The following is a 23951-nucleotide window of genomic DNA, read 5'->3' as shown; positions in this document are numbered from 1 at the left end:
ACACACCCACAGAACGTGTGGGATGAGCCGAAATGGATGAAGGAGGCCGGCGGTCGGCATTAACATAAGCCTGATGAATGGTCAGCCGGATCCAACGTGCCAAAGTCTGCTTAGACGCTGGCCAACCCCTCCGCACCGCATCATAGAGGACAAAAAACGACTCAGACTTACGGAGGGAAGCAGTCCTGTCAACATAGATGCGGAGAGCTTCAACCACATCCAAGGTAGAAGAACCACCAGAGTCCTCCACCAAAGATGGTACCACAATAGGTTGATTAATATGAAAAGCCGACACTACCTTGGGAAGGAAGGCGGCTACTGTCCGGAGTTCCGCCCTATCAGCATGAAACACAAGGTAAGGTGGCTTATAGGACAGAGCACTCAATTCTGAAACTCTACGAGCGAATGCTAGAGCCAGGAAGAGGACCGTCTTCCAAGACTAGTACTTAATATCACCCTCTTCCAAAGGTTCAAACATGGATGACTGAAGAAACAGAAGCACCAAGTTCAAGTCCCAGGGAGCTATCGGAGGTACAAAAAGGAGGCTGCAAACGCAAGACTCCCTGAAGAAACGCCTGTACCTCATTTTGAAAGAAAATGGAAAGGGCAGAAATCTGCACCTTTAAAGTTCCAAGACGAAGGCCAGAATCCAGACCAGTCTGAAGAAAAAGCAGATACCGGGACACCGAAAAATCCTAGAGGGAAGATGCCGACTGGAACACCACGAGATAGAAGAACGCCAGAGGCGATGATAATGCGCAGCCGAAACTGGTTTCCTGGCGTGTAGCATGGTGGGAATAACAGAGTCTGGGATTCCTCTGCGTCTTAGGACATCGGTTTCAAGAGCCACCCCGTTAAACTCAGTTTAACTAGGTTGGTGTATGAAAGGACCCAGCTGCAGCAGATTCGGGCGCAGAGGAAGGGGCCACGGATCATCTGCCAATAGGGACCGAAGGTCCGAGAACCAACTACTCCCAAGGTCAGTTCGGAGCCACGAGAATGACAGAGGCTGACTCGTGTTTTATCCTTTTTAGCAGTCGAGGAAGAAGTGGAATCGGAGGAAAAAAAAAAAAAAGGTAAACAAAGTCATAGATCCACGGAACTGTCAGAGCGTCTACTGCCACTGCCTGCGGATCTCGAGTTCTGGACACGTATACCGGAAACTGATGATTCAATAGTGACGACATGAGGTCCACCCGAGGACATCCCCATCGACGTATCAGCGCGTTGAACACGTCTGGATGAAGCTTCCATTCCCCGGGATGGATATTCTGGCGGTTTAGGTAATCTGCTTCCCAGTTGTCCACACCCGGGATGAATACCGCCGACAGGATTACAGACTGGCTCTCGGCCCACCTGAGAACCTGAGTTACTTCTCGCATGGCCCTGCGACTCCGAGTCCCTTCTTGGCGGTTGATGTACACGACGGCCGTCGCGTTGTCGGACTGAACTCTTACTGGACGAGTTCTTAGAAACTCTGTTGCTTCTATCAGAGCATTGTAAATCGCTCTGAGTTCCAACACATTAATGGGCCACTTTTGTTTTAGAAGGGACCATCGACCTTGAAAGTGATAATCGAGGATTACTGCTCCCTATCCTCGAAGGCTGGCATCTGTTGTTACGATGATCCAGTCCCACACTCAATCTCCGTCCTACTAAAAGATTGTTGGATTGTGTCCACCAGAAAAGGGTCACTCTGGTAGCTGGGCTCAGACAGATCTGTCGATGTAGAAGCAGATGAGACCCTGACCCCTGTGTTAGTAGGTCCAGCTGAAACACCCTGGAGTGGAATCGCCCGAACTGTAGTGGTCTGAGGAGCAGCTGAACCAACCACCGGATATCCTGGGCTCTGTCTATTGGAAGGAAGATACTCTGTGATGCCGTATCTAAGATCATGCCCAGAAACAGGAGCTTCTGGGAATGATTGAGATTTGATTTCTTGAAGTTTATTATCCAACAGTGTTGGAATGTGGTTCCCAGATGGGAACGTGGAGATAGGTATCCGTGATATCCAGGGATAATAGGAATTCTCCTGGTTCCAAGCTCGCAATAACTGACCGCAGAGACTCCATTTGGAACCGATACATCTTCAGATACAGGTTCAATGACTTTGGCCTGACCGATCCATCCGGTTTGGGTACTACAAACAGGTTTGAGTAAAACCCCATACCTTGTTGATGTTCTGGAACCGGAACTAGCACAGATGATACTACTAGAGATTGGATAGCCTCCTGTAGAACCCTGGCCTTGTCTGCAGGTATTGGCAGACTTGTAGTGAAGAACCGAGGTGGAGGGGTGACCTCGAAGTCTATTCGGTACCCCAGGGAAATTAGTCTGCGGATCCACAGTACTGGAGACGTCTGGTTCCAAACTTATTGAAATCTTTGCAGGCGGGCTACCACTGTAGGTGGTCCCAGGTGGGGTAGAAGACCGTCATGCCACCTGTTTCTCAGCAGACTTAGGCTCCTGTCTACGTGCAACCGTGTGTGAGCGGCCTCTACCTCTGTCGCCTCTGGCTTGGGAGGGAGCCCCTCTGGCTGTCCCACGAAAGGAATGTGGCGCACGAAAGGAATGAAACGAAGGTCCAGCGTATACTCTTCTGGGAGCCGGTGCAGTTGACGGGAGGAAGGAAGACTTACCCCCCCGTGGCCTGGGATATCCATTTGTCTAATTCCGGGCCAAACCGCATGTCACCATTGAATGGTAAACCCTCCACTGCACACCTGGATTCTGCGTCCGCATGCCAGGCACGCAACCAGAGGGGTCTGCGGCCCGAAATAGCAGAAGCAGATATGCAAGCACTAATCTGACTAATATCTTTTGACACTTCTCCCAGGTAAACTGCAGACTCATGGATGTGTTCTGCTAGTAGGCGTAACTCTGCTCTGGAAGTACCAGAGTCCAAACCTGTAATCAACTGGTCAGCCCAGCAAACCACCACCTTGTTAACCCAAGCAGTAACAAGGGTGGGCCTAAGCTGAGCACCCGCTGCGGTATAAATAGATCTTAGCGTTGTCTCCAATTTACGATCCGAAGGATCTTTTAGTACTGTAACTCCCGGTACTGGGAGTGCTGTTTTCTTAGAGAGACGGGAGACGGACGCATCTACTGGAGGTGGCATTTCCCACTTCTACATCATGGATGATGAAAAAGAGTAGCTAGAAGGAAACCGGCGCGGAATTTGGAACCGTTTATCCGGTTGTTTCCAGGCCACTGAGAGCGGTTTTTGAAGATGCAGTGAGAACGGAAAAACCGCCGAGCTCTTTGGTTGTTCATGAAATAATTCACACTCCTGGGATGCAGGAATAACATCCTCAGGTAATTTAAGGATTTTTCTAACCGCCAAAATTAGAGATTCCACCCCAGGAGAGGTGGACTCTAACTCTAGAGGGGTATCGTCCTGTAATGCTTCCTCCAATTCCCCTTCCTCTTCGTAGCGAGGAATTCCTCGTCAGACTCTTCTGACTGGAGAACAGCCGATAAAGGACGCTTTTGTGTCGGTCCCTGTAAGGAAGTGGAGGGTGCGGACACAGCTGTACCCATAACCTGTACCAGGGTGTCAAGAGACTTGGTTAGCCCAGCAACCCAGGGAGGCTGAGACTTGCGTGCCTCAGCTAACTCAGACGTTAAATCCGTCATTACTCCTACCATGTCAGCGGCCCATGGAGGCGCAGGTGAGGCAATAATAGCCATAGGTGGATCAATTGCTATACAAGCATCACATAACCTGGACCCAGCAGCATGCGGCTTGGATAGTTTGTTGTTACACCTAGAACAAAAACATCTTTTGAGACGCCTTTGTTCTGTTTGACATGGATACACACAGTCACCACACACAGAGGGACAGAGCATATACAGAAGTAAATAAAAACAGAAGGCTGGCTTGGGACACAGAGGAGGAGATACACCCCACTCCCTTCCCACAGATCAGATTCCCTGCACCCCCAGTGTATTATGCACAGCCTCTGTACCAGATCCTTCTGTGCTTAACTTGTAGCTTTGTAGCCAGGAATGGGGAGCAAAAGAATCCAGCCTTCAGTTCTGCTGCACTCTTCCTGGATAAGGGAGAGATACAGGCAAGAAACAGTTAACAAACGGCAGCCACGCTGTTATCTACAGGCGCTTGCCGCGTATAGTGGAGAGAGAGCCCGCACTGATTAGGCTCCGCCCCTCTTCATGCCCTAAGGGCTCCATTATGTCTGTTATGTGGCCCATCCCTCCTCCCCTCTACCCGCATGTATCAGCGGGGAGAGGGAAGAAGCAGGTAGCCGCGTGTAGCGCTGTGTACACACAGCTTCCCTTAGACAGCGCAGGGCAGCGCCGACAGCGGGCTTCCCTTACACAGCGCACAGGTGTAGCGCTGTTTAACTGTCCTATGCACACACCAACACAGCGCAGCATGCTGTGTCAGCGCCGAGCAGCGGGGCAGGAGCCGGGGGATGCGCAGCTTGTTACTCACTGCATGTCCCCTGTAGTCTCTCTCTCGGCAGGTCAGCAGTCTTCTCTTCTTGTGTGAAGACCTGCTGTGGCGGTAAGGAGCGGTCAGGAGCTTTTTTAGAATGAGCCCTGCGCACTCCTTCCTGGTGTTTGCTAAAATACCAGGGCACCAGGTACCCGGACCCCACCTTTTAGATAGGTGGCGAAGGGTACCTATAGGAGTATAAAAGATGCTTTGAAATAAAAAAATGTAATTAAATAAATGTATTTGCTGGAGCACAGCATAATGTGACCAGCTCCTAGAGGCACATTTTCTAAACTGAGGGCTGATGGGGCATAGAGGGAGAGGAGCTTCACACTTCTAGATTATTTTAAAGTGCCAGCTCCAGTTATCCACACCTCTATACCCCAGCGTAAGCACCTCCAGTGTCCCCTAGTGGATGAAAGAGAAATAATATTTATTTTATTTTTTTTACATAAATCACTCCGGTTTCCTATATGAAGATGCATGTGGGCATTCACTTTTACATACTTGTTTCTTCGAGCCGCTATTAATTTACAGATTGTCAAGTGCCATGTTACTAGCATGGCAAACCATGACATGACATAATGTAGTACAATAGTCAGAATCTGATAAAATAGCAGAGAAACACGTAAAAATGTTATATAGTGCCACACGGACTGCTGGTAAAGAATTGTGCACTTTCATCCAAATCACAAGTTAACAACTTTCCACTTTGCCTTGAATGTGGCAGCCCAAATTAAGGTGAATGGATAGAAATAGAGAATGTCTCCTAATGCTGGGGACACTTTCCAGAGCACGGATTTCCACCCCTAAAAGCGGTATTAAATCCAGATTGCATTCACGGTTAGACATTGCTATGGTACTTAATATACATTGGACACTATCCCGTGAGCCTGATCAGCCCGTGTTCCTCTGACAGATGCACCTTTGGAACTGCACTAAGAATTCACTAAAAGTCCTTCAAAAGTCTACGGTTGGTTATAATATTAGCAGCTCCTCCTGTTTAATAAATACTCTATTTAGGGTTCATTAAATAATATTTTGTTATATTGTGGTTTCACTCATCCTTTTTAATATAACAACTGTATGATTTATTAATTTAGTAATTAAATGGGCCTGGCATCTGCCAGGTAACCTCACCCAATTCACTCCCTCCCATCTCCGCACCAGTCCCCCTGACCCTCCCATTATACTTACCCCCATTCCCAGTCCTCCTCTGTCCCATCATTGCAGCACGCAGGTGCACGTCACACCTAATGAATGCGACAGGCTCAGTGCTGCCGTGGGATGAGTGCCGCAAACTTAATGGCCTTTTTTTTTTAACAGGCTATGATATTATAATAATAGATATAGTAGTTTGTTGTCATTACTAATGATAAGGTTATTATCTCAGTGCTACTATCTGCTTTTTGTTGTCTTTTTGAGACCTCTCAGATTCTAATAAGCAGCAATGTAAAAAAATACAATCTGTATTCAGAAATTCATAGAATTACGTATAATCTGCTCCATAATTTCTCTGAGGCTTGGAATGCACCTTTTGCCAGCCGGCATGTTCTTGGTACAATAGCCCCCCCGCTCCCCCATTCCTATGCCAACATATACCTGGAGGTAGGGCTCTGACTCCAGTATGTGACTCTCTCTTCAGAAACAAGTTTGAATGCTTAAACTCTAATCCAGAGGTTCCCAAACACGGTCCTCAAGGCTCCCCAACAGTTCCGGTTTTAGAGATATCCATGGCTGAGTACAGATGGTTAAATCAAATTGACTATCTCTAATACCTGAGCTGTTGGGAAGCCTTGAGGACCGCGTTTGGGAACCTCTGCTCTAATGTGTTCCAGTATCATACAGTGACCACACCAGCCTCCCACTTACACTAATACCCCTTTTCCATTGACCTGAAAAATGCCGGGTTATTGCACATGAATGTGCAACAACCCAGGATGTTTGTCATTGGAAACAGCTCTACCCGGGTCCAGTCACCCAGGAATCCTTCCAGGGTACCTAGCAGGGTTTCTCCCAGGAAGGATCTGGGTAAGCTGAGTGTGAAAACGGGTAACCCGGGTCGTCCCACTCTGGTCCCATTTACAGCACGGAGGAGGGCACCATTCCGGTGCAAGGAGATGATGTCATCTCCAAGCACCGACACTGCACCCTAAAGAGATATAGGAGGGCATCCTAGAAAAAGGACTAGAAACTTCATGTTAGAAAGGCACAAAACATGAAGGAAGCAGAATAAATAAAAAACACATATACAGGAGTTCAGCAGTTTTAAGGATAACCAGTCACCTAAACACATTGAACACATCAATTCTGTGGATTAAACAAGTTTAAAGAAACATACAGCATCGTCTGACATTCAGGAAGTACAGATCCATACATCTAGTCTCAATACGCCATGTGACGCAAGTCCTCAGCGACTCTTGCTAGCACCGGCATCTTTTTCGCAACTTTAAGCGACTAGGACACACCAGGAGACTACACTGATTAATTTGATATGCGACTGAGTCTGTACACGAACCTCAATGGAACTTTGTGTGGAAAAAAGGCTGTGGCTACTGCATCTTAGCAATTCATACACAGATTCAGGCTCAGTCACACACAGATATAAAAGTGTTGCATTGCAAATTAATCAGCACAGTCTCCTGGTGCATCCTAGTCACATCACTTTACAAATAAGACACATTTTTGACCGAAAAAGACGCGCAGCGCGAACAGAGTCGCACAGGACCTGGTGTGCCAAGAGGGACTGTTTGGCTCACCTGCAGCAAGGATGTATGAGAACACGGCTTTACAGATTCCTTGTAAATGAACTACATTTCTATAAATACTGGCTCAGCACACAAAATGGATGCTCCACTGTATTAGGAAAAACATGTCACCTACATAGTCATTTAAATGTGTAAAATTAGCATCCACCTCTCAGAAGACACAAAATAAAAATTAATGGATATACTATTTAATTTTAATAACAGTATTTACTAAATGAAAAATAAGATGGCACAATGACTATGAAATATGTACTGCCAACTGGTATAAAACTGCAGCCATATCATAGAAAACTTTGAGTATCACAATCAGTAATCCCAAAATTGATTTGCTAAAATATAAATCCCAGAGACTATACAGCTAAAAGTCTGTTCATTCTTTAAAGCGGGTTAAGAGGGGGAGCTTTCCCCCCCCCCCTCTCAGTCTTCTGCCCCTAAACTCCCATTCAATAACCATGACTGGGAACACATCGCTCCTGTCTGACTGAGCAAGAAAACTGAAACCAGAGTCACTGACTGCCCAGCTATACAAAGAAGGCTTGTCTAGAACTAGCCAGTCTACCTGAAAATAATCCCAGCTGTGTCAAAAGGCCTAGAGAAGTTCAAACGTTAAAGGAACTTTTCTTAACCTGGCATCGACTGAATTGCCATCAGGTATTAAACATTGTGACACTAAATAATATTTGCAAATGGACAAAAAAGTCATACTGAAAAATATAAGCAAACTAGTAATTTTTTTTTTTTTTTAGAAAAAGTAAAATAAAAATGTGGAGTGAAATAGCACCGTTCTATTCCAAAGGGGTTTACAGCTCAAAATCTTAGACGCCCATTTCTGAAGTCCATGTCTGTGTGGCAGTTCTCAGCATAAGGAGGCAGCAAAGTGTTTAATACAAGACTAACAGGTACTGTAGATAAACAGAGAGACAGGAAAATGAGGAGAAGATTTACCTAGTCACACAAAGGATACGCGTGACACAGAAGCAGCCTTTTCCAATTTCTATTGCGTAATACAAGAGAAAGTTAAAGGTCTTTATAGGAGGATACAAAAACAAACAGTCGATAGACAAACAGAAAGCTGCTGTAATAAAACGCAGGCCTCTTAAGATATCTCCAAGCATATGCTGTCTGAAGTCTCATTTGGTCCCACAAGATAGTCTTTTCTGATCATGACAGGCATCATTACCACATTATCTGCTTTAGATCTAAATAATATCCTTTCCTCTAGTGAAGGAGTGGACACACTGACAGCCACACTGCTCTAACCAATTTTCGAGGATACAATCAGTGTCTCTTATAGCTCCTATCCTGACTTCCATGAAATCCAGTTCACCTACTATACTAAACGTGAACAGCTCCACAGGTGTATATGTACTGTATCAAATTGAATGATGCTTACTGACCATATTAATGTCAGCTATAATATCTATTTAAACCAGATTACAAAAAAAAAAAAAAAATCACACACACCAATGTTCCTCAGGCCCCTTTAACAGAACAATATAATAAAAGGATGTGAGGTTTCAGATCATACAGAAACCAAGTATATATATTTGCATGCATTTCCTTAAATAGCCCATCTGTAGACTGACTGATGGGTTTCCCATGTTGGGAAATATTTACTTGTTAATATTTACAGTGTCCAGCAGACAGCTATGATTTCACTGGGCTGACTGGAAGACATTTTTTTCTACTCAAAATGGAAACACTAGGACCAAATGTAATAGGGTGAGAGATTAGAAAATGTGATAGTTCTGCAGTAAACGTTCCAATTTTTAAACTCGGCCAATGTAATAGAGTGAGAGAACATGAAAACTCGCGTGTTTTTAGGGGCCTGTGTATCAAAGCAGGGAGAGAGATAAAATTGTAACAAATATATTAGCAACCAATCAGCTCCTATCATTTTTTTTTTTTTTAAACACAGCCTGCAAAATGTAAATTGGAAGCCGATTGGTTAATACTTTATCTCTCACAATTTTATCTCTCTCCCAGCTTTGATACATAGGCCCCATACACTCAAAAAACTCACGATTTAAACGCTCATCAAGATGTTTTCCCATTTTGAAGATAAAACTCGACCAATGCGAGTTTATTGCTAAACTCTCATCCGATTACATTTGGCCCCAGAGTTTAGTGTTGAAGGCAAACTGATATGTAGGACGAGAGAAAGTTACTTATTTAAGCACCGGTCCTGAAGTAAAAGGTGCGTACACACGGGACGATGCTACCTGAACGAACATCGTCCCGTGTGTCCCCAGCAGTTTGTGCTCAGTGTCGTTAACGACACTGAGCACAAAACACTGAACGACATCAAGAACGATTTTGTTCAGTGCCAGGCTCCCTCCCTCATCCCCAAACATGTCCAACCTGACAATATCGTCAGGTTGGACAGGAAGTTCGGATGATGAACGAAAACTACAAACGGGAGCGCGCATTTGTAGTTTTCATTCATCGTTATACCTCAGAAACTGAACGATTTTTTAAACAATTTGTCGTTAACGACAAATCGATCAAAAAATCGTCCCGTGTGTACGCAAGACCGCACATTACAACTGCATTTAAGAAAAAAATGCATCGGACACTATACTATAAGCTTACATTCAGTTGTAAAAATGGAAGCATGTTGCAAGCAGGTCATTCAGTATGGCTTCTGAGAGACCACATCTGTAGCCTGATTAGCCACACTTGCGGCATGTCAAACTGCACAGTACATGAAATTTTTTGATATAGTATGTTTAACTGTCAGCATGATAAATGCAGGATCTCATACAGTCACAGGCAGATGTAATATAAGCATGCTATCTGACCAGAATGTCATAAATTAAAATTGTGGACTAAATTAGCCTAGATTTTCCAGCCAAGTCAGTGGTTCCCAAACTTTTTTGAATCACAGCGCCCTAGTGCATCAGCATTGTTTTCATGGCACCCCTAATCCAAAAGCTTTTTATTGAGAAATTCAGAAACAAATGTAGTGAAGTAGATTGTGTTTACCTGTCATCCTTGGGTTTGGTTATATAGTGGTGGACAGGTTTGTGCTTCTTTTTTGTGCACATATTTAAATTACGGTACATTGACCATAAAGAATTTAATTTGGTGCTGGACCACCAACCTGAGGCACCCCTGCAAGTGTCCCAAGGCACCCCAGGGTGCCACGGCGCACAGTTTGGGAACCACTAAGCTAAGGTTTAAATCAGATCAACAACTTTAGTCTGTTGGATTAGGTCTTAAAAGTTAAATTAATAAAAAGCAAAAAGGGAAATATCTATGTACAATGTAGCACTTCTGATGAGCAGTTATTGTGCATTGTATGCAGCCCTTTATGTGATTGCATTATCTCCATGTCATGTCACTGTATCAGATAGAAGGAAGTCTGTGATAGGTACTACCCTGTGCTGTAAATAGCAGGGTTCCTCCACAGACACCTCAGATATATGCTGCTGAGCCTCGAATCACACCCCCTACAGACCTCTGCAGCAGGCGATCTCCTCCATGTATGTGCCCCACCAAGCACACAGCCCATGTATGTCATAGCTGTAACACAGGCATCTGGTACGTGTACAGCCAGGTTCCCCCTCCTTCCCTCCAGCACATGCACCTCAGCCTGGATGATACAGCCACGCCGCCAGCCATAGGACCAGGCTCTGCACCTCCATCCTGCCCTGCAGCATCCCCTGCTCTTCCTCCTCCCCCACTCCCTCCAGCATCCTCACCGCTCTCCCGCAGCACCCAGCGCGGATACAAGGCATATAGCCCCCGGCCAGACACACAGCCCGGGCCCCCTGTCCTAGTGGTCGCAGGCAGAGGGAGAGGCTCAGGCCACGGATGGAACACAATTGAACCGCCGTGATTAATGGGAGAGTGGAGTGCAGGGTCCTAAAGGCCGGAATGTGAGCGCCCCCCACAGTACGGCTCCGTCATCCTCGGTCACTACGCACAGGGCTCATACCGTTGCTCGCCTCCGCGGTGTCCGGGGCAGGTCCGGTGCCGGGTCCGAGTCCTCAGCGGCTGAGGTGGAAGGTTTTTTTTTCCCTTCTAAAACTGGGAGGAGAGGTGGGTGGGGCGATGAATCTTTGAGGGGGCGGGGAAACACAGGCCACCAATAGAAACACTGCTTCACCTTACGCACGAGGGCGGGACCGACACGAGAACAAAAAAAAAAAAAAAGTCTGTCCCACGGGCAATTGTAAGGAAAGATGGGATTGGATGATGTGTCCGGAAATAGACGAGGTTTTCCGAGCAGAGATGGACATTGGCGGAAATAGACGATTGAATCCGAAATGAGCCGAAGGACAGTCATAGTCTCACTGTGATCAGCATCATGCTATGTCAGAGGAAATACATGGAAGCAGGAGCTGTAGTTTCCTCAATAGGAGAGGAAGTTGTGCATATCCTGAAGGAAACTGAATGTAATAACATATCACCTTTGCAAGAACCTAATAAATATTGTGCATATTAATTATGCATGCAACGTGGTTTCATCGTGGACAATAAAAATTGCATGAGGGTATGTTTTTATTAATTATGTAACATTATTACCCCATCGCAGGGGTTAGGTACTGTACATAGGTGTCAGACCGTAGTGCCCACTGATGATAATAGGGACTGCGGTCTGCAGTTCTATTGTAGTTAGCCTTCTGCAGGAGATTTCAGCTAAATCTAATGAATTTTGCTATTAGTACAGTTTGCTATTAATACATAGCGAATTATTATTATTATTATTATCCTTTATTTATATGGCGCCACAAGGGTTCCGCAGCGCCTTACATAGTACAGAAACATAGTACATAAACAGAACAAGAAAACAGTGTCATACAGTTTAAGACACTACAAGACATGTACATGGTATATAAACACTGCTGCAACAGAAGCAGGATGGCAAAAGTCACGGGTTAGGTGCTTTTGAGTATAGAGCAGATAGTATAAGTAAAGAAAGGATAAGCACAAGAGGATAGAGGGCCCTGCTCGTGAGAGCTTACATAAACATAAAATGATGCAGAAACTGCAATTCTGAATAATTTTATGAAAACACCCTTGATGAATAGACCCTATACAACTTCTAGTGATCTACTGGAGTTTAGCTTAATACATTAAGGGGCTTTTGTATCAAAGCTTGAGGAGAGATAAAATTGTGAGAGAAAACTATTAACCAATCAGCTCTGTCATTTTGGTTGGTTGGCTGATTGGTTGGTGATTTTATCTCTCATCAAACTTTGATACATAGGCCCCTAAGTGCAATCCTAATGCTTTAGACAAAGACATCTCTAAGATGTATTCCAAATTAGCCCCCGCATTCTGGGAGGGCGCAACTTGAAAATGTAAAGATAACTTATGTTTGGAGGGAAATGGGGGAAGGCACAGCGCAGACAGTGTGTATAAATAAAATCACCTAACAATACACAATGGTGTATATTGAGGACTAATAAGGGAATGGGTTTGAAATGCCGGCGGCTGTTTCAAATCCCGACAGCGGATACCCGACAGGTGGAGGTCCATACTGGGGCAGGTAAGTATCCTAACCCTCCCCTGTCCCCTCCCTAACCCTACCCCTCCCTTAGTGGTGCCTAACTCCCCCCCCTAGTGCCTAACTCTAACCTCCCCCCAGGGGTGCCTAAACCTAACCCCCCCTCCCAGCAACCTAAACCTCCCGGGGGGGTGCCTAAACCTAACCCTCCCCCTAGGGGTGCCTATCCCTAATCCCCTCCCAAACCTAACCCCGCTAGAGTCCCTAATTATAACCCTCCCGGGGGGTACCTAAACCTAACCTCTGTTCCGAATTCCGATGCCTACCCCATGTGACACTACAAGAACCCAGCTAGCGAGATCTTCTGCCAGTAACAACCGCCCATTGTTCCCTTAGAACTAGGATACATTCACCGGTACTTAGGCGGCCACCTGGACTTATGCTCGAGGTAGTATCGGCTCACATGGAGATACAGGGGAATTCAATAGGTAAAGAATGTACAGTTAGGACTGACACAGTTGATGATAAGGATATCGATGGTGCGGATGTTGTGAGAGTACAGTTTGGTTTTTTGGACAATAGCTTGGGAGCCGATGGTGTGGCAGCTGTGCCGATGGTGCGGCAATAGCCGTAGATAAACAGTCTAGGGTTAGCAAATGGCTCTTAGAGCCGATGGTGTGGCAACTGTGCCGATGTTGCAGCGATGGTGCCGATGTTGGGGCAATAGCTGTAGATAAACACTCTATGGTTTGATAATGGCTTTGAGAGCTGATGGTGCGCAAGTGTGCCGATGGTGCCGATGTTGGGACAATTGCCTTAGATAAGCAGTCTATGGTTTAATGGCTTTGAAAGCCGATGGTGCGGCAAGTGTGCCGATGTTGCAGCGATGGTGCCGATGTTGGGGCAATTGCCGTAGATAAACAGTCTATGGTTTGATAATGTCTTTGAGAGCTGATGGTGCGGCAAGAGCACAGATGTTGCAGCGATGGTGCTGATGTTGGGGTAATTGCTATAGATAAACAGCCTAGGGTTGGATAATGGCTTTGAGAGCCGATGGTGTGGCAAGTGTGCCGTATGATGAACGTTGGCAGCATGGGAGCTGCTGGATGTGTAGTGTTCCCTCTAGCTCCGGCGGCAGGCAGGGCGCCGGAGCTAGAGAGGGCAATCTTGTGCGCGCGTCCGAAAAGGGGGCGTGGTTATGAAAAGGGGGCGTGTCTATAAGACGCGTCCCCTTTTCGTCATACTTGGGGGCGTGCCCGGCGCTTACGGACATGCCGGGCAGCCCCCAAGCGCTGCAGACAGGGAGAATAGATGCCGGGCGCATGTGCCCGGCGTCTATTCTCCGGCAGTGACCGGGACACCGCATGTTTCTCCACCCGTGGGACACTGCGTCCCGCGGGTGAGAACGGCTCCCGCAGGCTGTTAGGGCAGGGCGCTTTTTGCCCTCCTCCTGGAGGGCAGGGTGCTTTTTGCCCTCCAGAAGGAGGGCAGGGCGCCGCGCCCCGCTAAAACAGCCTAGCGGGAACGCTAGATGTGGCTAGGAAGCCGTTTGGAGATTGGTTGTAGCACGGAAGCTACTTGGAGCGGCTAGGAAGTTGTGTGGGAGTTCAGTGAACAGGAGAACAGGAACAACCTGACTCTGCAGCCAGGCTGAGAGAACTCACAGACACTCTATAGTCAGCACAGGTGCAATAGATCAGTGAGTATAAATAGGCTGAAGTCCCAATCAGGTTTGCACTTGTGAAATACACATCACTTCCTGAGGCGTGCTGATCTCCTAGCAACAGGAAGAACTGGAGTATCCCCGTCCTGTCTGGGCATACTGTCAGAAAGTGTGACTACGAATTGTAGACGACCCCTGGAAATTCTAGAGTCCAAGATTTTCTCCACTATGAACTCGTGTTGACCATGGATCATCACCGAAGTAGGCCTGGAAGAGGACCTGAGTTTGAATTTGGCTGAAGAGAATACCGGTTTGAGCAAGGAACAATGGAAAGTATTATTAATAGAGAGAGTTGGGCAATTGAAGTTTGAAGGCTACTGGGTTCACCTGTGAAATAATTCGGAATGGACAATAAATCTGGGACCCAACTTCTGTGTAGGCTGATGGAGCTTGATGTTTTTGGTGGAGAGCCAAACCAAATCACCTTTCTTAAAACAACACGACCTCCGATGCTTGTCAACAGATTCTGTGGAGCGGAGAGATACCTTCCGAAGGCTTTGATGAACCTTGCCCCAAATATGTCGGAGCCGAGAGACAGAAGAAGAAGCTGGTGATCCGGAGTCGAAGGCATTTGACCTCAGATGTCCTATAACACAGAAGAATGGGGACACAGAAGATGCAGAATGGCATGAATTATTAAAAGTAAACTCAGCAAGCGGCAGATGAGATACCCAGTCATTATGACACTTGGAAACATAGCAGCGTAGATATTGTTCCAGACACTGATTAACGCGCTCAGTCTGTGAATTCAACTGAGGATGGTAACCTGAAGAAAGACTAAGCTCAATGCCCAGAGAGGAACAGAACACTCTCCAGAACTGTGCCACAAATTGTTATCCTCGATCTGACTAGATATCCATCGGTAAGCCATGTACTCGAAAAATGTGTTGAAGAAACAGGCTGGAGAGTTCCTTAGCGGAAGGAAGTTTTTGCAATGGTATGAAGTTTGCCATTTTGCTAAACCGGTCCACCACCGTCCAGATAAGGAAACATCGAGCAGATAGTGGGAGGTCAACAATGAAATCCATGGCAATGTGAGTCCAGGGTCTCCTAGGTATGGAAAGTGGAAGTAACAGACCAGAAGGAGCCGTCCGAAGGTGTTTTATTACGGGCACATACCTCACATGCCAAGACAAATTCATGCACATCTTTGTTCAAAGACTGCCACCAAACAGAGCAGGAGAGTAATTGTAAAGTTTTACTGATGCCAGGATGACCAGCAACTCGAGAGGCATGAAAATCCAGAAGAACTGCTCTTCTAAACTTCTCTGGGACAAACAATCGACCAGAAGGCTTCTCCGAAGGTGCTTCCGATTGACATGCCCGAATGAGATCTGCCAGATTTCGGGTGAGTGCACAGTGGAAGAAAGAGTCAGGAATGATAGCTTCATCTGACCTGGATATCTGTTGACTAGGTCCAAAACTCCTGGAAAGGTCGTCAGCCTTGATGTTCTTGGAACCAGGACAGAAGGAGATGAGGAAGTTGAACTGCGTAAAAAATAAAGCCCAACGTGCTTGCCGGGAATTCAACCTTTTAGCGGACTGAATGGAGGACAGGTTCTTGTGGTCAGTAAGAACCAAAATTTGGTGTTTGGCCCCCTCCAGCCAGTGTCTCCAGTCCTCGAAAGCCCATTTAATAGCTAGTAATACCCGATTTCCTATATCATAATTGCATTCGGCAGAGGAAAATTTGCGAGAAAAGAATGCACATGGGTGCAACTTACTATCTGCAGGGTCTTTCTGTGACAAAACGGCTCCAGCTCCTACTTCAGAGGCATCTACCGCTAAGATAAAAGGAAGGTCAGGATCAGGATCAGGATGTCGAAGAACAGGTGCCTGAGTGAAAGCAACCTTGAGAGTTTTGAAAGACTGGATCGCCTCAATTGGCCAGTTTAAAGTATCCGCTCCTTTTTTGGTCAGATTAACAATGGGTGCCACAATGCTGGAAAAGGATTTAATAAATCGTCGGTAATAGTTCGAAAAGCTGAGGAACTGCTGGATGGCCTTAAGGGAAGTTGGTTGGTCCCACTTAAGTATGGCCTTGACTTTTCCATGATCCATTGAAAATCCCTGGGACGAGTTTGTATATCCCAGAAAAGAAAACTGAGTGATGAAAAAATGAGGATGTTCAGATATACGACCACGAACACCCCCAAAAACTCCCGAAGAATGCCATTGATCAGGTCCTGAAACACAGCTGGGGCATTGGATAAGCCAAAGGCATGACTAGATACTCGTAGTGTCGGGAATAAGTACTGAAGGCCATTTTCCACTCGTCTCCACTCTTGATTCAAATCAGGTTGTATGCCCCTCGGAGGTCAATCTTGGAGAAGACATTAGCCTGACGCAGTTGATCAAACAGTACCGGAATGAGAGGTAACGGATATAAATTTTTTACCATAATGTTGTTGAGTCCCCTGTAGTCAATACAGGGACGAAGAGATCCATCCTTCTTACGTACGAAGAAAAACTCAGCTCCCAATGGTGATTTTGAGAGACGGATGAATCCTTTAACCAAGGCATCCTCAATGTACTCTCTCATAGCTTTGTCCTCCGGTATAGAAAGGGAATACAACCGGCCTTTGGGTAACTTGGCATCTGGAATCAAGTTGATGGCAACATCTTAAGATCTATGTGGAGGAATAACATCGTTTTTTGGAGAAAACGTCAGCGTAATCCCGGTACTGCAGCGGAATCGCTAGAGATGTCTCAGCAACGGTAGCAAGTACGGACCGAGTAGGCATGGTCAAACAACAATTCTGACAAGTCTGACTCCATCTGATTATCTCACTGGATTGCCAATCAATCACGGGATTATGTTCACTAAGCCATGGGAAACCAAGAACGACTAGAGCCAAGGGACAATGGAGGAGATAAAAAGACAAAGTCTCAGAGTGTAAGGAACCCACCGATAAACGGAGAGGAGGTGTCTTAAACTTCACATGACCTGATGAAATCAAACCTCCGTCTAGACCACACATAGGAATTTCTTGTTCCAAAGGGACAGCTGATACTCCCAGAGTGCGAAAGAAAAGAAAATCCATAAAATTGCCTGCTGCCCCGCTATCCAGGAAGGCTGAAGTAGACAAAGTGGAATTGGCAAGCTGGATGACTGCTGGGATTAAAATACAGTTTTTGGAGAAAATGGATGCCAGGCCTAAGTGCAAATCATCCCGAACACTTAAGCCTTGTGTTTAACTGGTCTGAGTGGACAGTTATTCACCGTGTGCCCCTTGTCACCGCAGTACATACAGAGGCCAAGAGACCGTCTTCTGCATCTCTACTGACGATAGGCGAGAGGCGCCAATCTGCATAGGTTCCTCTGTGACCGAGGATGGAACCCAAGCGGGAGTACGAGGCGATCTGACGGAAAGATCTTGTTCACGTTTGCGTTCCCGTAACTGCTGGTCAATCCTTATGGCTCGTTGCATGAGGTCATCCAAGGACTCAGAAGGTGGATGTTGCACAAGGATGTCCTTGATGGCGTAAAGCCAGGTCGTTCCAACCGGAGTCAGTAGCCCATCTGCGGAACTCTGATGAGTAATCCTCTGCTGCCTTCTGGCCCTGTTTGAGAGCACGCAACTTGGACTCAGCCAAAGCAGCACGTTCTGGGTCATCATACAATAGGCCCAAGGCTGTAAAGAAAGCCTCCACTGACTGTAATGCCGCGTGAGAAGAAGGCAGTCCGAAGGCCCAAGTTTGTGGGTCCCCCTGATGTACAGAGATTACCAGTCCAACTTGTTGCAACGGTGTCCCTGAAGTGGCTGGACGAAGTCGGAAATAGAGCTTGCAACTTTCACGAAAGTTTAAAAACTGTCGGCGATCCCCAGAAAACCGATCTGGCAAATTCATCTTAGGTTCTAGATGAGGAGCTGCATGCACAGGAGAACGGTTCTCTTCAACTCATATAGTGAGTTCCTGGACTTTCTGGGTAAGAGTTTGGCTCTGGGCTGCAAGCATCTGAGCAAGACTCGGGCCCTGATTCAGAGCCGGACGCTCTGACCAGAGCGCTCGCTCTGAATCAGGGCCGTCCTATTTAAATGTGGAGCGGCCTTTTGGCGTCCCATGGGAACGCCTCCGTCTGGCAGCCACGCCCCCGGCACACCCACCAAAGGGGGCGTGCTGTCAGTAACCATCGACAGCACGCCCCCTTTGGTGCGAGACCCGGAGCGACAGCTTGGCTGTTGCTGTCCGGGTCTCGCGCATGCGCATGACGGAGCTCCCTCCGTCGTGCGCATGCGCATTGGGGTAACATCGACCCGCTTGCGAGCATCCTGCGCTCGCGAGCAGGTCTGGATGAGACCCTCTGTCCCTGCTCCATAACAGCAGAAGTTATAAGTCAGACACAACACTTTCTGAGACTATATCCAACTATTATTTTTTGGGCCTACTATAATGTTACGAATTCTGACGCCTACCCCATGTGACACCACAAGAACCCAGCTAGCGAGATCTTCTGCCAATAACAAGTGCCCGTTGTTCCCTTAGAACTAGGATACTTTCACCGGTACTTAGGCGGCCGCCTGGACTTATGCTCGAGGTAGTAGCGGCTCACATGGAGATACAGGGGAATTCAATAGGTAAAGAACGTACAGTTAGGACTGACACAGTTGATGATGATGAGGATATCGATGTTACGGATGTTGTGAGAGTACAGGTTGTTTTTTTGGACAATAGCTTGGGAGCCGATGGTGTGGCAGCTGTGCCAATGGTGCGACAATAGCCATAGATAAACAGTCTAGGGTTAGCAAATGGCTTTGAGAGCAGATGGTGCAGCAACTGTGCCGATGTTGCAGCGATGGTGACTAAACATCGACCCGCTTGCGAGCGCTCAGCGCTTGCGAGCGGGTCTGAATGAGGTCCTGTGTGCAGATCGTGTGGAGATCATGTGCAGAGCTACCGGGGAGAGTTTCATGGGAAATCATACACAAATCGTACACATTGGCTGATCATGTGCAGATCGCCATGTGTGTGGCCAGCTTAAGTTCCCCACGAACAGCGTCCTATCAGCCCATCTCTCTTCTGTGTGCCCAGCAGCAGCAGTCGATGGGTGACGTGATGTCACCGTGCAGTGCCTTTTGGGGCCTAATTTTCAAACTGCCATCCTGTCTGTCACTGCAGTGCCACTCCTAGATGGGCCACATGTTTACGCCGCCCACTTGTGTCGCTTAGCATAGTCATCCAGTTACCTTGGTGCAACCTTTTGGCCTAAAAACAATATTGTGAGGTGTTCAGAATAGACTGGAAATGAGTGGAAATTAATGTGATTGAGGTTAATAATAGTGTAGGAACAAACAAACCAAAATTCGGTTATTTTAGCTATTTTTATGCTTTTTTCCCAAAAAATACAGATCCCCCGTGTTTTGGTATTGTATCTGGATCTCCCCTGTTTTTGGTTTTGGATCTGGTTTTGGATTTTTTTTCCTTGGTGTTTTTGTTTTTGGATCTGGATTTTTTCTTAAAATATAATAAAAACAGCTTAAATCTCATAAAATGTGCCTGTTTTTGGACCTACAGTATTTATAACCTCTATATCATTTATTTCCAGTAATTTCCAATCAATTTTGACCACCTCACAATCTAATTTTTTTCATCTAGTTAAGGCCAAAAGGTTGCATCTAGCTAGCTGGCTGACTAAGCTAAGCGACACAGTTCAGCTTCCAAGTTCCATCACAAATACAGTGTGTTGTACAGTGTGGGTTGGATACACCAATAGTGCACTTACTGTTATAGCAGTGTCGGCAGGGTACTGGTGGTGTCCTCAATGCAAGAGTTCCAGTGGTGTCCTCAATGCGGAAGTGCCATCAATGTTGGCAGTGTGGCAGTGTTGACAGAGTGGGGGCCCTGGCAGTATCCTGAGTGCATAGTGATAGCAGTGTTGGCAGAGCAGGGGTGCCAGCGGTGTCCTCAGTGCAGGAGTGCTGACAGTGTTGGCTGTGCAAGGATTCCCTCGGTGTGGGAGTAGCGGCAGTGTGGGGTCGCTGACGGAGTCTTCAATACGTGGGGCAATAGTGCGGGGGGTCCTGGCAGTGTCCTCAGTGCAGGGTGCTGGTGGTGTTGGCAAAGCAGGGGTACCAGCGGTGTCCTCAGTGCATGTGTGCTGACAGTGTCGACAGTGCAGGGCTGCTGGTGGTGTCCTCAGTGTGGTAGTGTCGGCAGTGCAGGGGTTGCTGACAGTGTCCTCAGTATGTGGAATGGCAGTGCTGCGGTGCTGGCAGTGTCCTCAATGAAAGGTACCAGCGATTTCGGCAGTGCGGGGGTGCCAGCTGTCTTCAGTGCAGGTTTGCTGACTGTGTCAACAGTGCAGGGGTGTTCTCAATGCACGGTGCCGATGATGTTGGCAGAGAAGGGTTGCCAGTGGTGTCCTCAGTGCAGGTGTCGGCAGTGTGCTCAGTGCATGTGTGCTGACAGTGTTGGCAGTGCAGGGGTGCTGGTGGTGTCCTCAGTGTTGGAGTGACAGCAGTGTGGGGGTCGCTGACAGTGTCCTCAGTACGTGGGGCAGCAGTGCAGGGATTCCGGCAGTGTTGGCAGCGGTGGTGTCAGCAGCGGGGATGCTGCCAGTGGGAGTGCTGGCGGTGTCTGCACCAGGGGGTGCCGGTAGTGTCAGGCAGCAGGGGATGGCGGGCACCATATTCTTTTGCTTCCTGTGTGCTTATTAAAAGGGCTTAACGCTGATTGGCTGAGAGCCATGACAGACGGCTCCCTCAGCCAATCAGCGTTAAGCCCGCTCAATACAAAACCTCATGACCCGACAGCGGGATCGCGAGGTTTTGCCTCGGGTGAGGGATCCGGGGCAGGCAGGGAGATCCGAGACTGTAGTGGCCTTTATACATGTTACACCACACGGTAGTGCCCTTGTACAGATAATGCCACAGTAGTACACACAGTAATGCCCCTTATACAGTATGCCAAACATTAGCAATGCCCTCATACACATAATGCCACACAGTAATACCCCTTACACATTATGCAACACATTAGTAATGCCCTTATACAAACAATGCCACACAATAATGCCCCTTACACATTATACCCCACATTAGTAATGCCCTTATACACATAATGCCACACATTGTTACTCCCCAACCTCCCCACACCCCCTGCACAGCACTCACCCGGTCAATAAAACTGACTTCGTCACCTTAGCCTGCTTGGACACTGCAGATATTGAAGTATACTTGCCGACATTGGAGTTTTCCTAATCGGGAGCATATTTAAATAAGGGGCAGGCCAAAATGATGCGGTTCTCATAGGATCATGTCTTTAGGTCTCGCCCCCTACTGGCGCAAGCCCCGGACCGAGAGAGAAATTCTTTCGCTCCGGAGCTCACTACAAAAGGGGCGGCTGTTGATGTTGATCGACAGCTTGCCCCATTTTGTAGGTGTGGTTGGGGGGTGGTTTCACAAACAGAGGCATTCCTTAAGGAACGCCTGCCATTTTGTGGGCGGCCGCACTCACATCAGCAGTGATGACAGTGGGGAGCTTCCTGCTCGATAAGAGCAGGAAGCTCCCTGGGGCTTGCAGTTGCCGAGGCCCAACCTTAGGGTCTCGTCGCAAGCCCCGATGGTGGCGATGGTCTTGACCATCGCGACCATCAACCTGGTCGGTCGCTAAAGCTGTGGGTGGTAACCCACAGCTTAGCTAGCGACCAGGAGGCCACACTTCAAAATACAAGCGGCCGCCCACATTCAGAACGAGCGCTCGCATTTTGCGAGCGCCTCTGAATGAGGGCCACAATTTGGTGTCCAATCTTCAAACGATCTCTCCTGCAGTCAGACTTTCACAGTGCATCCCAAAAATGTGGTAGCTGCTCAATCAGCTAATTGGCATACCACAGGTGCTTGTAAAGGGCGGGGGTTTATACTGAACACAGAAAAAAGGGGATTTGCCCTCCAGCACACTGTAGCCAAAACAATACTTAAATCCTACTTGGTAATAGAGATTCAGAGGTATTAGTTACATACATTTGCAAACATATGAATAAGCGCCAGGCCTCGTCAAGGCAACTCTATACTGGCGTCCCTAACATTAAGGGGTTCACGTCCGAGAAACAAGGCACCCAAAAAATTCCAGCCAAGGACCATCCCCAGGGCATCACACGAAGAAAGGAAAAAAGGTGATAGTGAAGTGTAAAGGATAGATGTGTAAGAATAAATCAATAAGTGTTAATGAAATGAGAAAGAATTAAAATGACATAAATAATATACAAACAATCAGAGAAGTGAAAAAATATTCTATGTGAATTAAGTGGTGATGCCATGAGAAAGGTCCAGCCAGAACAACCCCAGGGGCCCCACTCCCAAATGCTCACCCCAAAATAATTATTGCTACATAATAGTAGCACCCACCCTGGGTCATATAATTACAAAATGGTGTACTGCATGATAACAGTACATGTATGAGCTGAGAGCTAACTTACCTAGGAGGTACCCCAAAAGACCTCCACATGGCACTATAAGGATCAGCACCTCCTCCTAATGCTGACTCCCTTCATGCCTCTCCAAACTGCAAACCAAAAATGTGGTAGTTGCTCAATCAGCTAATTGGCATACCACAGGTGCTTGTAAAGGGCGGGGGTTTATACTAGAGATGAGCGGGTTCGGATTTACTCGGATTTACTCGGATCTCAAAACGGTATTTTATTGGCTATCGGCTATCACGTGTTTTGGATAGCCAATAAAATAAATCCGAACTAATCCGAACTTGCGGTAAAATGGCGATAAGAACCGAGTAAATCCGAACCTGCACATCTCTAGTTTATACTGAACACAGAAAAAGGGGATTTGCCCTCCAGCACACTGTAGCCAAAACAATACTTAAATCCTACTTGATAATAGAGATTCAAGGGTATTAGTTACATACATTTGCAAACATATGAATAAGCACCAGGCCTCGTCAAGGCTCCTCTATACTGGCGTCCCTAACATTAAGGGGTTCACGTCCGAGAAACAAGGCACCCCAAAAAATTCCAGCCAAGGACCATCCCCAGGGCATCACACGAAAAGAGGAAAAAAGGTGATAGTGAAGTGTAAAGGATAGATGTGTAAGAATAAATCAATAAGTGTTAATGAAATGAGAAAAAATTAAAATGACATAAATAATATACAAACAATCAGAGAAGTGAAAAAATATTCTATGTGAATTAAGTGGTGATGCCATAAGAAAGGTCCAGCCAGAACAACTCCAGGGGCCCCACTCCCAAATGCTCACCCCAAAATAATTATTGCTACATAATAGTAGCACCCACTCTGGGTCATATAATTACAAATTGGTGTACTGCATGATAACAGTACATGTATGAGCTGAGAGCTAACTTACCTAGGAGGTACCCCAAAAGACCTCCACATGGCACTATAAGGATCAGCACCTGCTCCTAATACTGACTCCCTTCATGCCTCTCCAAACTGCAAACCAAAAATGTGGTAGTTGCTCAATCAGCTAATTAGCATACCACAGGTGCTTGTAAAGAGCGGGGGTTTATACTGAACACAGAAAAAAGGGGATTTGCCCTCCAGCACACTGTAGCCAAAACAATACTTAAAT

The 23951-nt window shown here is 46.8% G+C and overlaps 1 protein-coding gene across 2 annotated transcripts in view; it reads right to left on the bottom strand.

Annotated features, from left to right (window-relative positions):
* Positions 1 to 11297, bottom strand: part of SPATS2 (spermatogenesis associated serine rich 2) — a 127284-nt gene extending 115987 nt beyond the window's left edge. Inside the window, exon 1 of one of the 2 annotated variants that reach the window (XM_088448996.1) lies at positions 11171 to 11297. The gene's annotated coding sequence lies outside the window, so the exon portion shown is untranslated. Of the gene's footprint in view, positions 1 to 10934; positions 11033 to 11170 lie in introns of those variants that run through there. The other variant, XM_088448997.1, reaches the window with a different exon arrangement.
* Between the last annotated feature and the right edge of the window lie 12654 nt (positions 11298 to 23951).

Source organism: Taudactylus pleione, unplaced genomic scaffold, assembly GCF_031769625.1.
Source record: "Taudactylus pleione unplaced genomic scaffold, aTauple2 ptg000005l, whole genome shotgun sequence".
In the NCBI taxonomy this organism is placed as follows: Eukaryota; Metazoa; Chordata; class Amphibia; order Anura; family Myobatrachidae; genus Taudactylus; species Taudactylus pleione.
Note: the sequence above shows the minus strand (reverse complement) of the source record. Positions and strands in the feature narration are given on the sequence as shown.